The sequence below is a fragment of the Mustelus asterias genome, chromosome 12, assembly GCF_964213995.1.
Source record: "Mustelus asterias chromosome 12, sMusAst1.hap1.1, whole genome shotgun sequence".
NCBI classification, from domain to species: domain Eukaryota; kingdom Metazoa; phylum Chordata; class Chondrichthyes; order Carcharhiniformes; family Triakidae; genus Mustelus; species Mustelus asterias.
In genome coordinates this window covers 53,931,318-53,951,533 of record NC_135812.1, presented here as the reverse complement: position 1 = coordinate 53,951,533, position 20,216 = coordinate 53,931,318, and positions in this window count along the sequence as shown.

Below are 20,216 nucleotides of genomic sequence, written 5' to 3'. Positions count from 1 at the left end.
AGTTAAGGATTTTGAGTAAATCCACATTAGCTTCCAATGTTTCTCGCATAGTAATTGAATATTATTCGCCACTCAAGCGATATGGCGGCAAAGTACTAATCTCGATGAGTACAGCAACTTGAGTCAATCCACATTAGTTTCCAATGATTCTTTCAATGTCATCCGGAGTTTGCTTGCCAACTTATTCATACTGTGGCTATGTCCTCATCTCGACTGTTAAGCAGCTTCTCCAAATCCACAATCGTTTCCAAAGTTTCACAGCATTCCACTCGAAATGGTTTCGACAAGAAAGGTGATATTGCCGCCAAGAGCCTATCCAGTTGAGTTAAGGATTTTGAGTAAATCCGCATTAGATTCCAATGTTTCTCGCATAGGAATTGCGTATTTTTCGCCACTCAAGCGATATGGCGGCATAGTGCTAATCTCGATGAGTACAGCAATTTAAGTAAATCTACATTCGTTTCCAATGATTCTTTCAATGTCATCGGGAGTTTCTTGCCAACATAGTTATATTGCGTTAAGGATTTTGAGTAAATCCACATGAGCTTCCAGTGTTTCTCGCATACTAATTGATTATTTTTCGCCACTCAATTGATCTGGCGGCAAAGTGCTAATCTCCTTGAGTTCAGCACTTTGAGTAAATCTACATTAGTTTCCAATGAATCTTTCAATGTCATCGGGAGGTTTCTGCCATCTGGTACATTTTGTGGCGACTGCCTCATCTGGATGTGTTAAGTAACTTCACAAAATCCACAGTCGTTTCCAAAGTTTCTCGGCAAGCCATTCGGTATGTTTTCGCCAAGAAAGGTGGTATTGCGGCCAAGCGCCTATCCAGTTGAGTTAAGGATTTTGAGTAAATCCACATCAGCTTCCAATGTTTCTCGCAGAATGATTGAATATTTTTCGCCACTCATGCGATATGGCGGCAAATTGCTAATCTCAATGAGAACTGCAACTTGAGTCAATCTACATTAGTTTCCAATGATTGTTACAATGTCATCGGGAGTTCTCTTGCCAACTTATTCATATTGCGGCTCCGTCCTCATCTCGAAGTGTGAAGCAACTTCACTAAATCCGCAATCGTTCCAAACCCTTTGCTCCGCACCGTTCGTGATATTTTCGCCAAGAGATGTGACATTCTGGCCAAGTGCCCACCCAGTTGAGTTGAGCATTTTGAGTGAATCCACATTAGCTTCCACTTTTTCTCGAATAGTAATTGAACGTTTTCCGCCATTCAAGAGATATGGCGGCAAAGTGCTCATCTCGGTGAGTTCGGCAATTTGAGTAAATCTACATTAGTTTCCAATTATTCTTTCAATGTCATGGAGAGTTTTCTGCCAAGTTCCTGATATTGTGGCGAAGTCCTCATCTCGATTTCTTAAGCATTTTCACTGACTCCACAATCGTTTCCAACGTTTCACTGCATGCCATTCGATATGTCTTCGCCAAAAAAGGTGATATTGCGACCGAAGTGCCTACCCAGTTGAGCAAAGGGTTTTGAATAAATCCCCATTAGCTTCCAATGTTTCTCGCAAAGTAATTGAATATTTTTCGCCACTCAAGCACGATGGCGGCAAAGTGCTAATCTCGATGAGTACGGCAATTTGAGTAAATCTACATTAGTTTCCAATGATTCTTTCAATATCATCGGGTGTTTGCTTGCCAATTTATTCATATTGCGGCTGCGCCCTCATCCCCATTGTTAAGCTGCTTCTCCAAATCCACAATCGTTTCCAAAGTTTCACTGCATGCCATTCGATATGTGTTCGGCAAAAAAAGGTGATATTGCGACCGAAGTGCCTACCCACTTGAGTTAAGAATTTTGAAGAAATCCACATTAGTTTCACTGCATTCCACTAGAAATGATTTCGACAAGAAAGGTGATATTGCCGCCAAGTGCCTATCCAGTTGAGTTAAGGATTTTGAGTAAATCCACATTAGCTTCCAATGTTTCTCGCATAGTAATTGAATATTATTCGCCACTCAAGCGATATGGCGGCAAAGTACTAATCTCGATGAGTACAGCAACTTGAGTCAATCCACATTAGTTTCCAATGATTCTTTCAATGTCATCCGGAGTTTGCTTGCCAACTTATTCATACTGTGGCTATGTCCTCATCTCGACTGTTAAGCAGCTTCTCCAAATCCACAATCGTTTCCAAAGTTTCACAGCATTCCACTCGAAATGGTTTCGACAAGAAAGGTGATATTGCCGCCAAGTGCCTATCCAGTTGAGTTAAGGATTTTGAGTAAATCCGCATTAGATTCCAATGTTTCTCGCATAGGAATTGCGTATTTTTCGCCACTCAAGCGATATGGCGGCATAGTGCTAATCTCGATGAGTACAGCAATTTAAGTAAATCTACATTCGTTTCCAATGATTCTTTCAATGTCATCGGGAGTTTCTTGCCAACATAGTTATATTGCGTTAAGGATTTTGAGTAAATCCACATGAGCTTCCAGTGTTTCTCGCATACTAATTGATTATTTTTCGCCACTCAAGCGATCTGGCGGCAAAGTGCTAATCTCCTTGAGTTCAGCACTTTGAGTAAATCTACATTAGTTTCCAATGAATCTTTCAATGTCATCGGGAGGTTTCTGCCATCTGGTACATTTTGTGGCGACTGCCTCATCTGGATGTGTTAAGTAACTTCACCAAATCCACAGTCGTTTCCAAAGTTTCTCGGCAAGCCATTCGGTATGTTTTCGCCAAGAAAGGTGGTATTGCGGCCAAGCGCCTATCCAGTTGAGTTAAGGATTTTGAGTAAATCCACATCAGCTTCCAATGTTTCTCGCAGAATGATTGAATATTTTTCGCCACTCATGCGATATGGCGGCAAAGTGCTAATCTCAATGAGAACTGGAACTTGAGTCAATCTACATTAGTTTCCAATGATTGTTACAATGTCATCGGGAGTTCTCTTGCCAACTTATTCATATTGCGGCTACGTCCTCATCGCGAAGTGTGAAGCAACTTCACTAAATTCGCAATCGTTCCAAACCTTTGCTCCGGACCGTTCGTGATATTTTCGCCAAGAGATGTGACATTCTGGCCAAGTGCCCACCCAGTTGAGTTGAGCATTTTGAGTGAATCCACATTAGCTTCCACTTTTTCTCGAATAGTAATTGAACGTTTTCCGCCATTCAAGAGATATGGCGGCAAAGTGCTCATCTCGGTGAGTTCGGCAATTTGAGTAAATCTACATTAGTTTCCAATGATTCTTTCAATGTCATGGGGAGTTTTCTGTCAAGTTCCTGATATTGTGGCGAAGTCCTCATCTCAATTTCATAAGCATTTTCACTGACTCCACAATCGTTTCCAAACTTTCACTGCATGCCATTCGATATGTCTTCGCCAAAAAAGGTGATATTGCGGCCGAAGTGCCTACCCAGTTGAGCTAAGGGTTTTGAATAAATCCCCATTAGCTTCCAATGTTTCTCGCAAAGTAATTGAATATTTTTCGCCACTCAAGCGCGATGGCGGCAAAGTGTTAATCTCGATGAGTACAGCAATTTGAGTAAATCTACATTAGTTTCCAATGATTCTTTCAATATCATCGGGTGTTTGCTTGCCAATTTATTCATATTGCGGCCACGCCCTCATCCCCATTGTTAAGCTGCTTCTCCAAATACACAATCGTTTCCAAAGTTTCACTGCATGCCATTCGATATGTGTTCGGCAAAAAAAGGTGATATTGCGACCGAAGTGCCTACCCACTTGAGTTAAGAATTTTGAAGAAATCCACATTAGTTTCACTGCATTCCACGAGAAATGATTTCGACAAGAAAGGTGATATTGCCGCCAAGTGCCTATCCAGTTGAGTTAAGGATTTTGAGTAAATCCACATTAGCTTCCAATGTTTCTCGCATAGTAATTGAATATTATTCGCCACTCAAGCGATATGGCGGCAAAGTACTAATCTCGATGAGTACAGCAACTTGAGTCAATCCACATTAGTTTCCAATGATTCTTTCAATGTCATCCGGAGTTTGCTTGCCAACTTATTCATACTGTGGCTATGTCCTCATCTCGACTGTTAAGCAGCTTCTCCAAATCCACAATCGTTTCCAAAGTTTCACAGCATTCCACTCGAAATGGTTTCGACAAGAAAGGTGATATTGCCGCCAAGAGCCTATCCAGTTGAGTTAAGGATTTTGAGTAAATCCGCATTAGATTCCAATGTTTCTCGCATAGGAATTGCGTATTTTTCGCCACTCAAGCGATATGGCGGCATAGTGCTAATCTCGATGAGTACAGCAATTTAAGTAAATCTACATTCGTTTCCAATGATTCTTTCAATGTCATCGGGAGTTTCTTGCCAACATAGTTATATTGCGTTAAGGATTTTGAGTAAATCCACATGAGCTTCCAGTGTTTCTCGCATACTAATTGATTATTTTTCGCCACTCAATTGATCTGGCGGCAAAGTGCTAATCTCCTTGAGTTCAGCACTTTGAGTAAATCTACATTAGTTTCCAATGAATCTTTCAATGTCATCGGGAGGTTTCTGCCATCTGGTACATTTTGTGGCGACTGCCTCATCTGGATGTGTTAAGTAACTTCACAAAATCCACAGTCGTTTCCAAAGTTTCTCGGCAAGCCATTCGGTATGTTTTCGCCAAGAAAGGTGGTATTGCGGCCAAGCGCCTATCCAGTTGAGTTAAGGATTTTGAGTAAATCCACATCAGCTTCCAATGTTTCTCGCAGAATGATTGAATATTTTTCGCCACTCATGCGATATGGCGGCAAATTGCTAATCTCAATGAGAACTGCAACTTGAGTCAATCTACATTAGTTTCCAATGATTGTTACAATGTCATCGGGAGTTCTCTTGCCAACTTATTCATATTGCGGCTCCGTCCTCATCTCGAAGTGTGAAGCAACTTCACTAAATCCGCAATCGTTCCAAACCCTTTGCTCCGCACCGTTCGTGATATTTTCGCCAAGAGATGTGACATTCTGGCCAAGTGCCCACCCAGTTGAGTTGAGCATTTTGAGTGAATCCACATTAGCTTCCACTTTTTCTCGAATAGTAATTGAACGTTTTCCGCCATTCAAGAGATATGGCGGCAAAGTGCTCATCTCGGTGAGTTCGGCAATTTGAGTAAATCTACATTAGTTTCCAATTATTCTTTCAATGTCATGGAGAGTTTTCTGCCAAGTTCCTGATATTGTGGCGAAGTCCTCATCTCGATTTCTTAAGCATTTTCACTGACTCCACAATCGTTTCCAACGTTTCACTGCATGCCATTCGATATGTCTTCGCCAAAAAAGGTGATATTGCGACCGAAGTGCCTACCCAGTTGAGCAAAGGGTTTTGAATAAATCCCCATTAGCTTCCAATGTTTCTCGCAAAGTAATTGAATATTTTTCGCCACTCAAGCGCTATGGCGGCAAAGTGCTAATCTCGATGAGCACAGCAACTTGAGTCGATCTACATTAGTTTCCAATGATTCTTTCAATATCATCGGGAGTTTGCTTGCCAACTTATTCATATTGCGGCTACGTCCTCATCTCCATTGTTAAGCAGCTTCTCCAAATCCACCGTCGTTTCCAAAGTTTCACTGCATGCCATTCATTCTGTGTTCGGCAAAAAAGGTGATATTGCGACGGAAGTGCCTACCCACTTGAGTTAAGGATTTTGAATAAATCCACATTAGTTTCACTGCATGCCACTCGAAATGTTTTCGCCAAGAAGGTGATGTTGCGGCCAAGTGCCAAGCCAGCAGAGTTAAGGATTTTGAGTAAATCCGCATTAGCTTCCAATGTTTCTCGCATAGTAATTGAGTATTTGTCGCCACTCAAGCGATCTGGCGGCAAAGTGCTAATCTCCATGAGTTCAGCACTTTGAGTAAATCTACATTAGTTTCCAATGATTCTTTCAATGTCATCGGGAGTTTCTTGCCAACTTAGTTATATTGCGTTAAGGATTTTGAGTAAATCCACATGAGCTTCCAGTGTTTCTCGCATACTAATTGATTATTTTTCGCCACTCAAGCGATCTGGCGGCAAAGTGCTAATCTCCATGAGTTCAGCACTTTGAGTAAATCTACATTAGTTTCCAATGAATCTTTCAATGTCATCGGGAGATTTCTGCCATCTGATACAAATTGTGGCGACTGCCTCATCTGGATGTGTTAAGCAACTTCACGAAATCCACAGTCGTTTCCAAAGTTTCTCTGCAAGCCATTCGTTATGTTTTCGCCAAGAAAGGTGGTATTGCGGCCAAGTGCCTATCCAGTTGAGTTAAGGCTCTTGAGTAAATCCACATTAGCTTCCAATGTTTCTCTCATAATGATTGAATATTTTTCGCCACTCATGCGATATGGCGGCAAAGTACTGATCTCGATGAGCACAGCAACTTGAGTCAATCTACATTAGTTTCCAATGATTCTTTCAATGTCATCCGGAGTTTGCTTGCCACCTTATTCATATTGCGGCTATTTCCTCATCTCGATTGTTAAGCAGCTTCTCCAAATCCACAATCGTTTCCAAAGTTTCTCTGCATGCCACTCGAAATGTTTTCGCCAAGAAGGTGATGTTGCGGCCAACTGCCTATCCAGCTGAGTTAAGGATTTTGAGTAAATCGGCATTAGATTCCAATGTTTCTCGCATAGTAATTGAGTATTTTTCGCCACTCAAGCGATATGGTGGCATAGTGCTAATCGCGATGAATACAGCAATTTAAGTAAATCTACATTCGTTTCCAATGATTCTTTCAATGTCATCGGGAGTTTCTTGCCAACTTATTTACATTGCGTTAAGGATTTTGAGTAAATCCACATTGAGCTTCCAGTGTTTCTCGCATACTAATTGATTTTTTTTCGCTACTCAAGCGATCTGGCGGCAAAGTGCCAATCTACTTGAGTTCAGCACTTTGAGTAAATCTACATTAGTTTGCAATGATTCTTTCAATGTCATCGGGAGTTTCTTGCCAACGTCGTCATATTGCGTTAAGGATTTTGAGTAAATCCACATGAGCTTCCAGTGTTTCTCGCATACTAATTGATTATTTTTCGCCACTCAAGCGATCTGGCGGCAAAGTGCTAATCTCCATGAGTTCAGCACTTTGAGTAAATCTACATTAGTTTCCAATGAATCTTTCAATGTCATCGGGAGTTTTCTGCCATCTGATACATATTGTGGCGACTGCCTCATCTGGATGTGTTAAGCAACTTCACTAAATCCACAGTCGTTTCCAAAGTTTCTCTGCAAGCCATTCGTTATGTTTTCGCCAAGGAAGGTGGTTTTGTGGCCAAGTGCCTATCCAGTTGAGTTGAGGATTTTGAGTAAATCCACATTAGCTTCCAATGTATGTCGCATAATGATTGAATATTTATCGCCACTCATGCGATATGGGGGCAAAGTGCTAATCTCAATGAGAACTGCAACTTGAGTCAATCTACATTAGTTTCCAATGATTGTTACAATGTCATCGGGAGTTCTCTTGCCAACTTATTCATATTGCGGCTACGTCCTCATCTCGAAGTGTGAAGCAACTTCATTAAATCCGCAATCGTTCCAAACCCTTTGCTCCGCACCGTTCGTGATATTTTCGCCAAGAGATGTGACATTCTGGCCAAGTGCCCACCCAGTTGAGTTGAGCATTTTGAGTGAATCCACATTAGCTTCCACTTTTTCTCCAATAGTAATTGAACGTTTTCCGACATTCAAGTGATATGGCGGCAAAGTGCTCATCTCGGTGAGTTCGGCAATTTGAGTAAATCTACATTAGTTTCCAATGATTCTTTCAATGTCATGGGGAGTTTTCTGTCAAGTTCCTGATATTGTGGCGAAGTCCTCATCTCAATTTCATAAGCATTTTCACTGACTCCACAATCGATTCCAAAGTTTCACTGCATGCCATTTGATATGTCTTCGCCAAAAAAGGTGATATTGCGGCCGAAGTGCCTACCCAGTTGAGCTAAGGGTTTTGAATGAATCCCCATTAGCTTCCAATGTTTCTCGCAAAGTAATTGAATATTTTTCGCCACTCAAGCGCTATGGCGGCAAAGTGCTAATCTCGATGAGTACGGCAATTTGAGTAAATCTACATTAGTTTCCAATGATTCTTTCAATATCATCGGGTGTTTGCTTGCCAATTTATTCATATTGCGGCTACGCCCTCATCCCCATTGTTAAGCTGCTTCTCCAAATCCACAATCGTTTCCAAAGTTTCACTGCATGCCATTCGATATGTGTTCGGCAAAAAAAGGTGATATTGCGACCGAAGTGCCTACCCACTTGAGTTAAGAATTTTGAATAAATCCACATGAGTTTCACTGCATTCCACTAGAAATGGTTTCGACAAGAAAGGTGATATTGCCGCCAAGTGCCTATCCAGTTGAGTTAAGGATTTTGAGTAAATCCACATTAGCTTCCAATGTTTCTCGCATAGTAATTGAATATTATTCGCCACTCAAGCGATATGGCGGCAAAGTACTAATCTCGATGAGTACAGCAACTTGAGTCAATCCACATTAGTTTCCAATGATTCTTTCAATGTCATCCGGAGTTTGCTTGCCAACTTATTCATACTGTGGCTATGTCCTCATCTCGACTGTTAAGCAGCTTCTCCAAATCCACAATCGTTTCCAAAGTTTCACTGCATTCCACTCGAAATGGTTTCGACAAGAAAGGTGATATTGCCGCCAAGTGCCTATCCAGTTGAGTTAAGGATTTTGAGTAAATCTGCATTAGATTCCAATGTTTCTCGCATAGGAATTGAGTATTTTTCGCCACTCAAGCGATATGGCGGCATAGTGCTAATCTCGATGAGTACAGCAATTTAAGTAAATCTACATTCGTTTCCAATGATTCTTTCAATGTCATCGGGAGTTTCTTGCCAACTTAGTTACATTGCGTTAAGGATTTTGAGTAAATCCACATGAGCTTCCAGTGTTTCTCGCATACTAATTGATTATTTTTCGCCACTCAAGCGATCTGGCGGCAAAGTGCTAATCTCCTTGAGTTCAGCACTTTGAGTAAATCTACATTAGTTTCCAATGAATCTTTCAATGTCATCGGGAGGTTTCTGCCATCTGATACATTTTGTGGCGACTGCCTCATCTGGATGTGTTAAGCAACTTCACTAAATCCACAGTCGTTTCCAAAGTTTCTCGGCAAGCCATTCGGTATGTTTTCGCCAAGAAAGGTGGTATTGCGGCCAAGTGCCTATCCAGTTGAGTTAAGGATTTTGAGTAAATCCACATTAGCTTCCAATGTTTCTCGCATAGTGATTGAATATTTTTCGCCACTCATGCGATATGGCGGCAAAGTGCTAATCTCAATGAGAACTGCAACTTGAGTCAATCTACATTAATTTCCAATGATTGTTACAATGTCATCGGGAGTTCTCTTGCCAACTTATTCATATTGCGGCTACGTCCTCATCTCGATGTGTGAAGCAACTTCACTAAATCCGCAATCGTTCCAAACCTTTGCTCCGGACCGTTCGTGATATTTTCGCCAAGAGATGTGACATTCTGGCCAAGTGCCCATCCAGTTGAGTTGAGCATTTTGAGAGAACCCACATTAGCTTCCAATTTTTAGCTTCAATGTCATGGAGAGCTTTCTGCCAAGTTCCTGATATTGTGGCGAAGTCCTCATCTCGATTTCATAAGCATTTTCACTGACTCCACAATCGTTTCCAAAGTTTCACTGCATGCCATTCGATATGTCTTCGCCAAAAAAGGTAATATTGGGGCCAAGTGCCTACCCAGTTGAGCTAAGGGTTTTGAATAAATCCCCATTAGCTTCCAATGTTTCTCGCAAAGTAATTGAATATTTTTCGCCACTCAAGCGCTATGGCGGCAAAGTGCTAATCTCAATGAGTACAGCAACTTGAGTCGATCTACATTAGTTTCCAATGATTCTTTCAATGTCATCCGGAGTTTGCTTGCCAACTTATTCATACTGCGGCTATGTCCTCATCTCGACTGTTAAGCAGCTTCTCCAAATTCACAATCGTTTCCAAAGTTTCACTGCATTCCACTCGAAATGGTTTCGACAAGGAAGGTGATATTGCCGCCAATTGCCTATCCAGTTGAGTTAAGGATTTTGAGTAAATCCGCGTTAGATTCCAATGTTTCTCGCATAGTAATTGAGTATTTTCCGCCACTCAAGCGATATGGCGGCATAGTGCTCATCTCGGTGAGTTCGGCATTTTGAGTGAATATACATTTTTTTCCAATGATTCTTTCAATGTCATGGAGAGTTTTCTGCCAAGTTCCTGATATTGTGGCGAAGTCCTCATCTCGATTTCTTAAGCATTTTCATTGTCTCCACAGTCGTTTCCAAAGTTTCACTGCATGCCATTCGATATGTCTTCGCCAAAAAAGGTGATATTGCGGCCGAAGTGCCTACCCAGTTGAGCTCAGGGTTAAGAATAAATCCCCATTCGCTTCCAATGTTTCTCGCAAAGTAATTGAATATTTTTCGCCACTCAAGCGATCTGGCGGCAAAGTGCTAATCTCCATGAGTTCAGCAATTTGAGTAAATCTACATTAGTTTCCAATGAATCTTTCAATGTCATCAGGAGTTTTCTGCCATCTGATACATATTGTGGCGACTGCCTCATCTGGATCTGTTAAGCAACTTCACTAAATCCACAGTCGTTTCCAAAGTTTCTCTGCAAGCCATTCGTTATGTTTTCGCCAAGAAGGTTGGTATTGCGGCCAAGTGCCTATCCAGTTGAGTTAAGGTTTTGAGTAAATCCACATTAGCTTCCAATGTTTCTCACATAGTAATTGAGTATTTTTCGCCACTCAAGCGATATGGCGGCATAGTGCTAATCTCGATGAGTACAGCAATTTAAGTAAATCTCCATTCGTTTCCAATGATTCTTTCAATGTCATCGGGAGTTTCTTGCCAACTGAGTTACATTGCTTTAAGGATTTTGAGTAAATCCACATTGAGCTTCCAGTGTTTCTCGCATACGAATTGATTTTTTTTCGCTACTCAAGCGATCTGGCGGCAAAGTGCTAATCTCCTTGAGTTCAGCACTTTGAGTAAATCTACATTAGTTTCCAATGAATCTTTCAATGTCATCGGGAGGTTTCTGCCATCTGGTACATTTTGTGGCGACTGCCTCATCTGGATGTGTTAAGTAACTTCACTAAATCCACAGTCGTTTCCAAAGTTTCTCGGCAAGCCATTCGGTATGTTTTCACCAAGAAAGGTGGTATTGCGGCCAAGTGCCTGTCCAGTTGAGTTAAGGATTTTGAGTAAATCCACATTCGCTTCCAATGTTTCTCACATAGTGATTGAATATTTTTCGCCACTCATGCGGTATGGCGGCAAAGTGCTAATCTCAATGAGAACTGCAATTTGAGTCAATCTACATTAGTTTCCAATGATTGTTACAATGTCATCGGGAGTTCTCTTGCCAACTTATTCATATTGCGGCTACGTCTTCATCTCGATGTGTGAAGCAACTTCACTAAATCCGCAATCGTTCCAAACCTTTGCTCCTGTCCGTTCGTGATATTTTCACCAAGAGATGTGACATTCTGGCCAAGTGCCCATCCAGTTGAGTTGAGCATTTTGAGAGAACCCACATTAGCTTCCAATTTTTCTCGAATAGTAATTGAACGTTTTCCGCCATTCAAGAGGTATGGCAGCAAAGTGCTCATCTCGGTGAGTTCGGCAATTTGAGTAAATCTACATTTGTTTCCAATGATTCTTTCAATGTCATGGAGAGTTTTCTGCCATTCTTAGCAGTGTAGAGGATCAGAAGGACCTTGGGGTCTGGGTCCATAGGACTCTTAAATCGGCCTCGCAGGTGGAGGATGCGGTCAAGAAGGCGTATGGCGTACTAGCCTTCATTAATCGAGGGATTGAGTTTAGGAGTCGGGAGATAATGCTGCAGCTTTATAGGACCCTGGTTAGACCCCACTTGGAGTACTGCGCGCAGTTCTGGTCACCTCATTACAGGAAAGATGTTGAAGCCATTGAAAGGGTGCAGAGGAGATTTACAAGGATGTTGCCTGGATTGGGGGGCATGCCTTATGAGGATAGGTTGAGGGAGCTTGGTCTCTTCTCCCTGGAGAGACGAAGGATGAGAGGTGACCTGATAGAGGTTTACAAGATGTTGAGGGGTCTGGATAGGGTGGACTCTCAGAGGCTATTTCCAAGGGCTGAAATGGTTGCTACGAGAGGACACAGGTTTAAGGTGCTGGGGGGTAGGTACAGGGGGGATGTCAGGGGTAAGTTTTTCACTCAGAGGGTGGTGGGTGAGTGGAATCGGCTGACGTCGGTGGTGGTGGAGGCAAACTCGTTGGGGTCTTTTAAGAGACTTCTGGATGAGTACATGGGATTTAATGGGATTGAGGGCTATAGATAGGCCTAGAGGTGGGGATGTGATCGGCGCAACTTGTGGGCCGAAGGGCCTGTTTGTGCTGTGACTTTCTATGTTCTATGTTCTATGGAGAGTTTTCTGCCAAGTTCCTGATATTGTGGCGAAGTCCTCATCTCGATTTCGTAAGCATTTTCACTGTCTCCACAATCGTTTCCAAAGTTTCACTGCATGCCATTCGATATGTCTTCGCCAAAAAAGGTGATATTGCGGCCGAAGTGCCTACCCAGTTGAGCTAAGGGTTAAGAATAAATCCCCATTCGCTTCCAATGTTTCTCGCAAAGTAATTGAATATTTTTCGCCACTCAAGCGCTATGGCGGCAAAGTGCTAATCTCGATGAGTACAGCAACTTGAGTCGATCTACATTAGTTTCCAATGATTCTTTCAATATCATCGGGAGTTTGCTTGCCAACTTATTCATATTGCGGCTACGTCCTCATCTCCATTGTTAGGCAGCTTCTCCAAATCCACAATCGTTTCCAATGTTTCACTGCATGCCATTCATTATGTGTTCGGCAAAAAAAGGTGATATCGCGACCGAAGTGCCTACCCACTTGAGTTGAGGATTTTGAATAAATCCACATTAGTTTCACTGCATGCCACTCGAAATGTTTTCGCCAAGAAGGTGATAGAACATAGAACATAGAACATAGAACATAGAACATTACAGCGCAGAACAGGCCCTTCGGCCCACGATGTTGCACCGACCAGTTAAAAAAAAACTGTGACCCTCCAACCTAAACCAATTTCTTTTCATCCATGAACCTATCAACGGATCTCTTAAACGCCCCCAAACTAGGCGCATTTACTACTGATGCTGGCAGGGCATTCCAATCCCTCACCACCCTCTGGGTAAAGAACCTACCCCTGACATCGGTTCTATAACTACCCCCCCTCAATTTAAAGCCATGCCCCCTCGTGCTGGATTTCTCCATCAGAGGAAAAAGGCTATCACTATCCACCCTATCTAAACCTCTAATCATCTTATATGTTTCAATAAGATCCCCTCTTAGCCGCCGCCTTTCCAGCGAAAACAATCCCAAATCCCTCAGCCTCTCCTCATAGGATCTCCCCTCCATACCAGGCAACATCCTGGTAAACCTCCTCTGCACCCTCTCCAAAGCCTCCACATCCTTCCTGTAATGTGGGGACCAGAACAGCACACAGTACTCCAAGTGCGGCCGCACCAGAGTTGTGTACAGTTGCAACATAACGCTACGACTCCTAAATTCAATCCCCCTACCAATAAACGCCAAGACACCATATGCCTTCTTAACAACCTTATCTACTTGATTCCCAACTTTCAGGGATCTATGCACACATACACCTAGGTCCCTCTGCTCCTCCACACTATTCAAAGTCCTCCCGTTAGCCCTATACTCAACACATCTGTTATTCCTACCAAAGTGAATTACCTCACACTTCTCCGCATTAAACTCCATCCGCCACCTCTCGGCCCAACTTTGCAACCTGTCTAAGTCTTCCTGCAGACTACGACACCCTTCCTCACTGTCTACCACACCACCGACTTTGGTGTCATCAGCAAATTTGCTAATCCACCCAACTATACCCTCATCCAGATCATTAATAAATATTACAAACAGCAGTGGCCCCAAAACAGATCCCTGAGGTACACCACTTGTAACCGCACTCCATGATGAATATTTACTATCAACCACCACCCTCTGTTTCCTATCCGCTAGCCAATTCCTGATCCAATTTCCTAGATCACCCCCAATCCCATACATCTGCATTTTCTGCAGAAGCCTACCATGGTGAACCTTATCAAACGCCTTACTAAAATCCATATATACCACGTCCACTGCCTTGCCCCCATCCACCTCCTTGGTCACTTTCTCAAAAAACTCAATAAGGTTAGTAAGGCACGACCTACCTGCCACAAAACCATGCTGACTATCACCTATCAATTCATTACTCTCCAAATAACTATAAATCCTATCCCTTATAATTTTTTCCAACATCTTGCCGACAACAGAAGTGAGACTCACCGGTCTATAATTCCCGGGGAAGTCTCTGTTCCCCTTCTTAAACAATGGGACAACATTCGCTAACCTCCAATCTTCTGGTACTATACCAGAGGCCAACGACGACCTGAAGATCAGAGCCAGAGGCTCTGCAATCACTTCTCTTGCCTCCCAGAGAATCCTTGGATAAATCCCATCCGGACCAGGGGATTTATCTATTTTCAGACCCTCCAGAATATCCTGCACATCCTCCTTATCAACTGTAATACTGTCTATTCTACTCCCTTGCAACCCAGTGTCCTCCTCAGCTATATTCATGTCCCTTTGCGTGAACACCGAAGAGAAATATTGGTTCAATGCTTCACCAATCTCCTCCGCTTCCACACATAACTTCCCTCTGCCATCTATAACTGGCCCTAAACTTGCCCTAACCAACCTTCTGTTCTTGACATACCTATAGAACGCCTTAGGATTCTCTTTAACCCTATCCGCCAAAGTCTTCTCATGTCCTCTTTTAGCCCTTCTAAGCTCGCTCTTCAACTCCCTCTTAGCCAATCTAAAGCTTTCTAGTGCACTACCCGAGTGCTCACGTCTCATCCGAACATAAGCCTCCTTTTTCTTTTTAACCAACAAAGAAACTTTTTTGGTGCACCACGGTTCCCTAGCCCTACCAATTCCTCCTTGCCTGACAGGGACATACCTATCACAGACTCGCAGTAGCTGCTCCTTGAAAAAACTCCACATGTCGGACGTTCCCAGTCCCTGTAATCTCCTAGTCCAACCTATGTTTCCTAATTCTCTCCTAATAGCCTCATAATTACCCTTCCCCCAGCTAAAACCACTGGCCCGAGGTTCATGCCTATCCCTTTCCATCACTAAGGTGAACGTAACCGAATTGTGGTCACTATCACCAAAATGCACACCAACTTCCAAGTCTAGCACCTGGTCTGGCTCATTTCCCAGCACCAGATCCAATGTAGCCTCACCTCTAGTTGGCCTGTCTACATACTGAGTCAAAAAACCTTCCTGCACGCTTTGAACAAAAACTGACCCCTCTAACGAGCTAGAGCTATAACAATTCCAGTCAATATTAGTCAAGTTAAAATCCCCCATAACAATTGCCCTATTACTTTCACTCCTAAGCAGGATTGACTCCGCAATCCTTTCCTCAACCTCTCTAGAACTTTTAGGAGGTCTATAAAAGACTCCCAACAGGGTGACCTCTCCTCTCCTATTTCTAATCTCCGCCCATACTACCTCAACAGATAAGTCCTCATCAAACCTCCTCTCTGACACTGTGATACAATCTCTGACCAATAATGCTACCCCTCCCCCTCTTCTACCTCCTTCCCTACTTCGACTAAAACATTTGAACCCCGGGACCTGCAGCATCCATTCCTGCCCCTGCTCTATCCATGTCTCTGAAATAGCCACAACATCGAAGTCCCAGGTACTGATCCACGCTGCAAGTTCACCCACTTTATTGCGAATACTCCTGGCATTGAAGTATACACATTTCAAACCCTGCTCCACCCCACCTCTGCAATGCCGTGCATTGCAGTCCCCATCCATGCATCCCTCACTTTCAGTGATGTTGCGGCCAAGTGCCAAGCCAGCTTAGTTAAGGATTTTGAGTAAATCCGCATTAGCTTCCAATGTTTCTCGCGTCGTAATTGAGTATTTTTCACCACTCAAGCGATCTGGCGGCAAAGTGCTAATCTCCATGAGTTCAGCACTTTGAGTAAATCGACATTAGTTTCCAATGATTCTTTCAATGTCATCGGGAGTATCTTGCCAACTGAGTTATATTGCGTTAACGATTTTGAGTAAATCCACATGAGCTTCCAGTGTTTCTCGCATACTAATTGATTATTTTTCGCCACTCAAGCGATCTGGCGGCAAAGTGCTAATCTCCATGAGTTCAACCTTTGAGTAAATCTACATTAGTTTCCAATGAATCTTTCAATGTCATCGGGAGTTTTCTGCCATCTGATACATATTGTGGCGACTGCCTCATCTGGATGTGTTAAGCAACTTCACTAAATCCACAGTCATTTCCAAAGTTTCTCTGCAAGCCATTCGTTATGTTTTCGCCAAGAAAGGTGGTATTGTGGCCAAGTGCCTATCCAGTTGAGTTAAGGATTTTGAGTAAATCCACATTAGCTTCCAATGTTTCTCGCATAATGATTGAATATTTTTCGCCACTCATGCGATATGGCGGCAAAGTGCTAATCTCAATGAGAACTGCAACTTGAGTCAATCTAAATTAGTTTCCAATGATTGTTACAATGTCATCGGGAGTTCTTTTGCCAACTTATTCATATTGCGGCTACGTCCTCATCTCGAAGTGTGAAGCAACTTCACTAAATCTGCAATCGTTCCAAACCTTTGCTCAGGACCGTTCGTGATATTTTCGCCAAGAGATGTGACATTCTAGCCAAGTGCCCACCCAGTTGAGTTGAGCATTTTGAGTGAATCCACATTAGCTTCCACTTTTTCTCCAATAGTAATTGAACGTTTTCCGCCATTCAAGAGATATGGCGGCAAAGTACTCATCTCGGTGAGTTCGGCAATTTGAGTAAATCTACATTCGTTTCCAATGATACTTTCAATGTCATGGAGAGTTTTCTGCCAAGTTCCTGATATTGTGGCGAAGTCCTCATCTCGATTTCATAAGCATTTTCACTGACTCCACAATCGTTTCCAAGTTTCACTGCACGCCATTCGATATGTCTTCCCCAGAAAAGGTGATATTGCGGCCGAAGTGCCTACCCAGTTGAGCTAAGGGTTTTGAATAAATCCCCATTAGCTTCCAATGTTTCTCGCAAAGTAATTGAATATTTTTCGCCACTCAAGCGCTATGGCGGCAAAGTGCTAATCTCGATGAGTACGGCAATTTGAGTAAATCTACATTAGTTTCCAATGATTCTTTCAATATCATCGGGGGTTTGCTTGCCAATTTATTCATATTGCGGCTATGTCCTCATCCCCATTGTTAAGCAGCTTCTCCAAATCCACAATCGTTTCCAAAGTTTCACTGCATGCTATTCGATATGTATTCGGCAAAAAAAGGTGATATTGCGACCGAAGTGCCTACCCACTTGAGTTAAGAATTTTGAATAAATCCACATTAGTTTCACTGCATTCCACTCGAAATGGCTTCGACAAGAAAGGTGATATTGCCGCCAAGTGCCTATCCAGTGGAGTTCAGTATTTTGAGTAAATCCACATTAGCTTCCAATGTTTCTCGCATAGTAATTGAATATTTTCCGCCACTCAAGCGATATGGCGGCAAAGTACTAATCTCGATGAGTACAGCAACTTGAGTCAATCTACATTAGTTTCCAATGATTCTTTCAATGTCATCCGGAGTTTGCTTGCCAACTTATTCATATTGCGGCTATGTCCTCATCTCGATTGTTAAGCAGCTTCTCCAAGTCCACAATCGCTTCCAAAGTTTCTCTGCATGCCACTCGAAATGTTTTTGCCAAGAAGGTGATGTTGCGTCCAAGTGCCTATCCAGCTGAATTAAGGATTTTGAGTAAATCTGCATTAGATTCCAATGTTTCTCGCATAGTATTGAGTATTTTTCGGCACTCAAGCGATATGGCGGCATAGTGCTAATCTCGATGAGTACAGCAAATTAAGTAAATCTACATTCGTTTCCAATGATTCTTTCAATGTCATCGGGAGTTTCTTGCCAACTTAGTTATATTGCGTTAAGGATTTTGAGTAAATCCACATGAGCTTCCAGTGTTTCTCGCATACTAATTGATTTTTTTTCGCTACTCAAGCGATCTGGCGGCAAAGTGCTAATCTCCATGAGTTCAGCAATTTGAGTAAATCTACATTAGTTTCCAATGAATCTTTCAATGTCATCGGGGGTTTTCTGCCATCTGATACATTTTGTGGCGACTGCCTCATCTGGATGTGTTAAGCAACTTCACTAAATCCACAGTCGTTTCCAAAGTTTCTCTGCAAGCCATTCGTTATGTTTTCGCCAAGAAAGGTGGCATTGCGGCCAAGTGCCTATCCAGTTGACTTAAGGATTTTGAGTAAATCCACATTAGCTTCCAATGTTTCTCGCATAATGATTGAATATTTTTCGCCACTCATGCGATATGGCGGCAAAGTGCTAATCTCAATGAGAACTGCAACTTGAGTCAATCTAAATTAGTTTCCAATGATTGTTACAATGTCATCGGGAGTTCTCTTGCCAACTTATTCATATTGCGTTAAGGACTTTGAGTAAATCCACATGAGCTTCCAGTGTTTCTCGCATAATAATTGATTATTTTCCGCCATTCAAGAGGTATGGCGGCAAAGTGCTCATCTCGGTGAGTTCGGCAATTTGAGTAAATCTACATGAGTTTCCAATGATTCTTTCAATGTCATGGAGAGTTTTCTGCCAAGTTCCTGATATTGTGGCGAAGTCCTCATCTCGATTTGTTAAGCATTTTCACTGACTCCACAATCGTTTCCAAAGTTTCACTGCATGCCATTCGATATGTCTTCGTCCAAAAAGGTGATATTGCGGCCAAAGTGCCTACCCAGTTGAGCTAAGGGTTTTGAATAAATCCCCATTAGCTTCCAATATTTCTCGCATGATGATTGAATATTTTTCGCCACTCATGCGATATGGCGGCAAAGTGCTAATCTCAATGAGAACTGCAACTTGAGTCAATCTAAATTAGTTTCCAATGATTCTTTCAATGTCATCCGGAGTTTGCTTGCCAACTTATTCATATTGCGGCTATGTCCTCATCTCGATTGTTAAGCAGCTTCTCCAAATCCACAATCGTTTCCAAAGTTTCTCTGCATGTTTTCGCCAAGAAGGTGATGTTGCGGCCAATTGCCTATCCAGCTTAACTTCTCTCGCAATGCAACTTGCCGAAGAACAAATTGCGAATCCTTCCAATCAATTCTGGATTTACTCAAAATGCTTACCTCATCCAGCCATATAACGTGCCGAAATATCTGACTTTTGGCAAAGGAGACTGATTGGCATTGAACAAATCTCTGGAAATCAATGTAGATTTACACGCACTGCTTCCCTCATTCACATACTGACTTACCCGCTATATCAGATTTTCGGCAGTAATAACTCATTGGCATTGAAGAAAGCTTTAGAACATAGAACATAGAACATTACAGCGCAGAACAGGCCCTTCGGCCCACGATGTTGCACCGACCAGTTAAAAAAAAAAACTGTGACCCTCCAACCTAAACCAATTTCTTTTCGTCCATGAACCTATCTACGGATCTCTTAAACGCCCCCAAACTAGGCGCATTTACTACTGATGCTGGCAGGGCATTCCAATCCCTCACCACCCTCTGGGTAAAGAACCTACCCCTGACATCGGTTCTATAACTACCCCCCCTCAATTTAAAGCCATGCCCCCTCGTGCTGGATTTCTCCATCAGAGGAAAAAGGCTATCACTATCCACCCTATCTAAACCTCTAATCATATTATATGTTTCAATAAGATCCCCTCTTAGCCGCCGCCTTTCCAGCGAAAACAATCCCAAATCCCTCAGCCTCTCCTCATAGGATCTCCCCTCCATACCAGGCAACATCCTGGTAAACCTCCTCTGCACCCTCTCCAAAGCCTCCACATCCTTCCTGTAATGTGGGGACCAGAACTGCACACAGTACTCCAAGTGCGGCCGCACCAGAGTTGTGTACAGTTGCAACATAACGCTACGACTCCTAAATTCAATCCCCCTACCAATAAACGCCAAGACACCATATGCCTTCTTAACAACCTTATCTACTTGATTCCCAACTTTCAGGGATCTATGCACACATACACCTAGATCCCTCTGCTCCTCCACACTATTCAAAGTCCTCCCGTTAGCCCTATACTCAACACA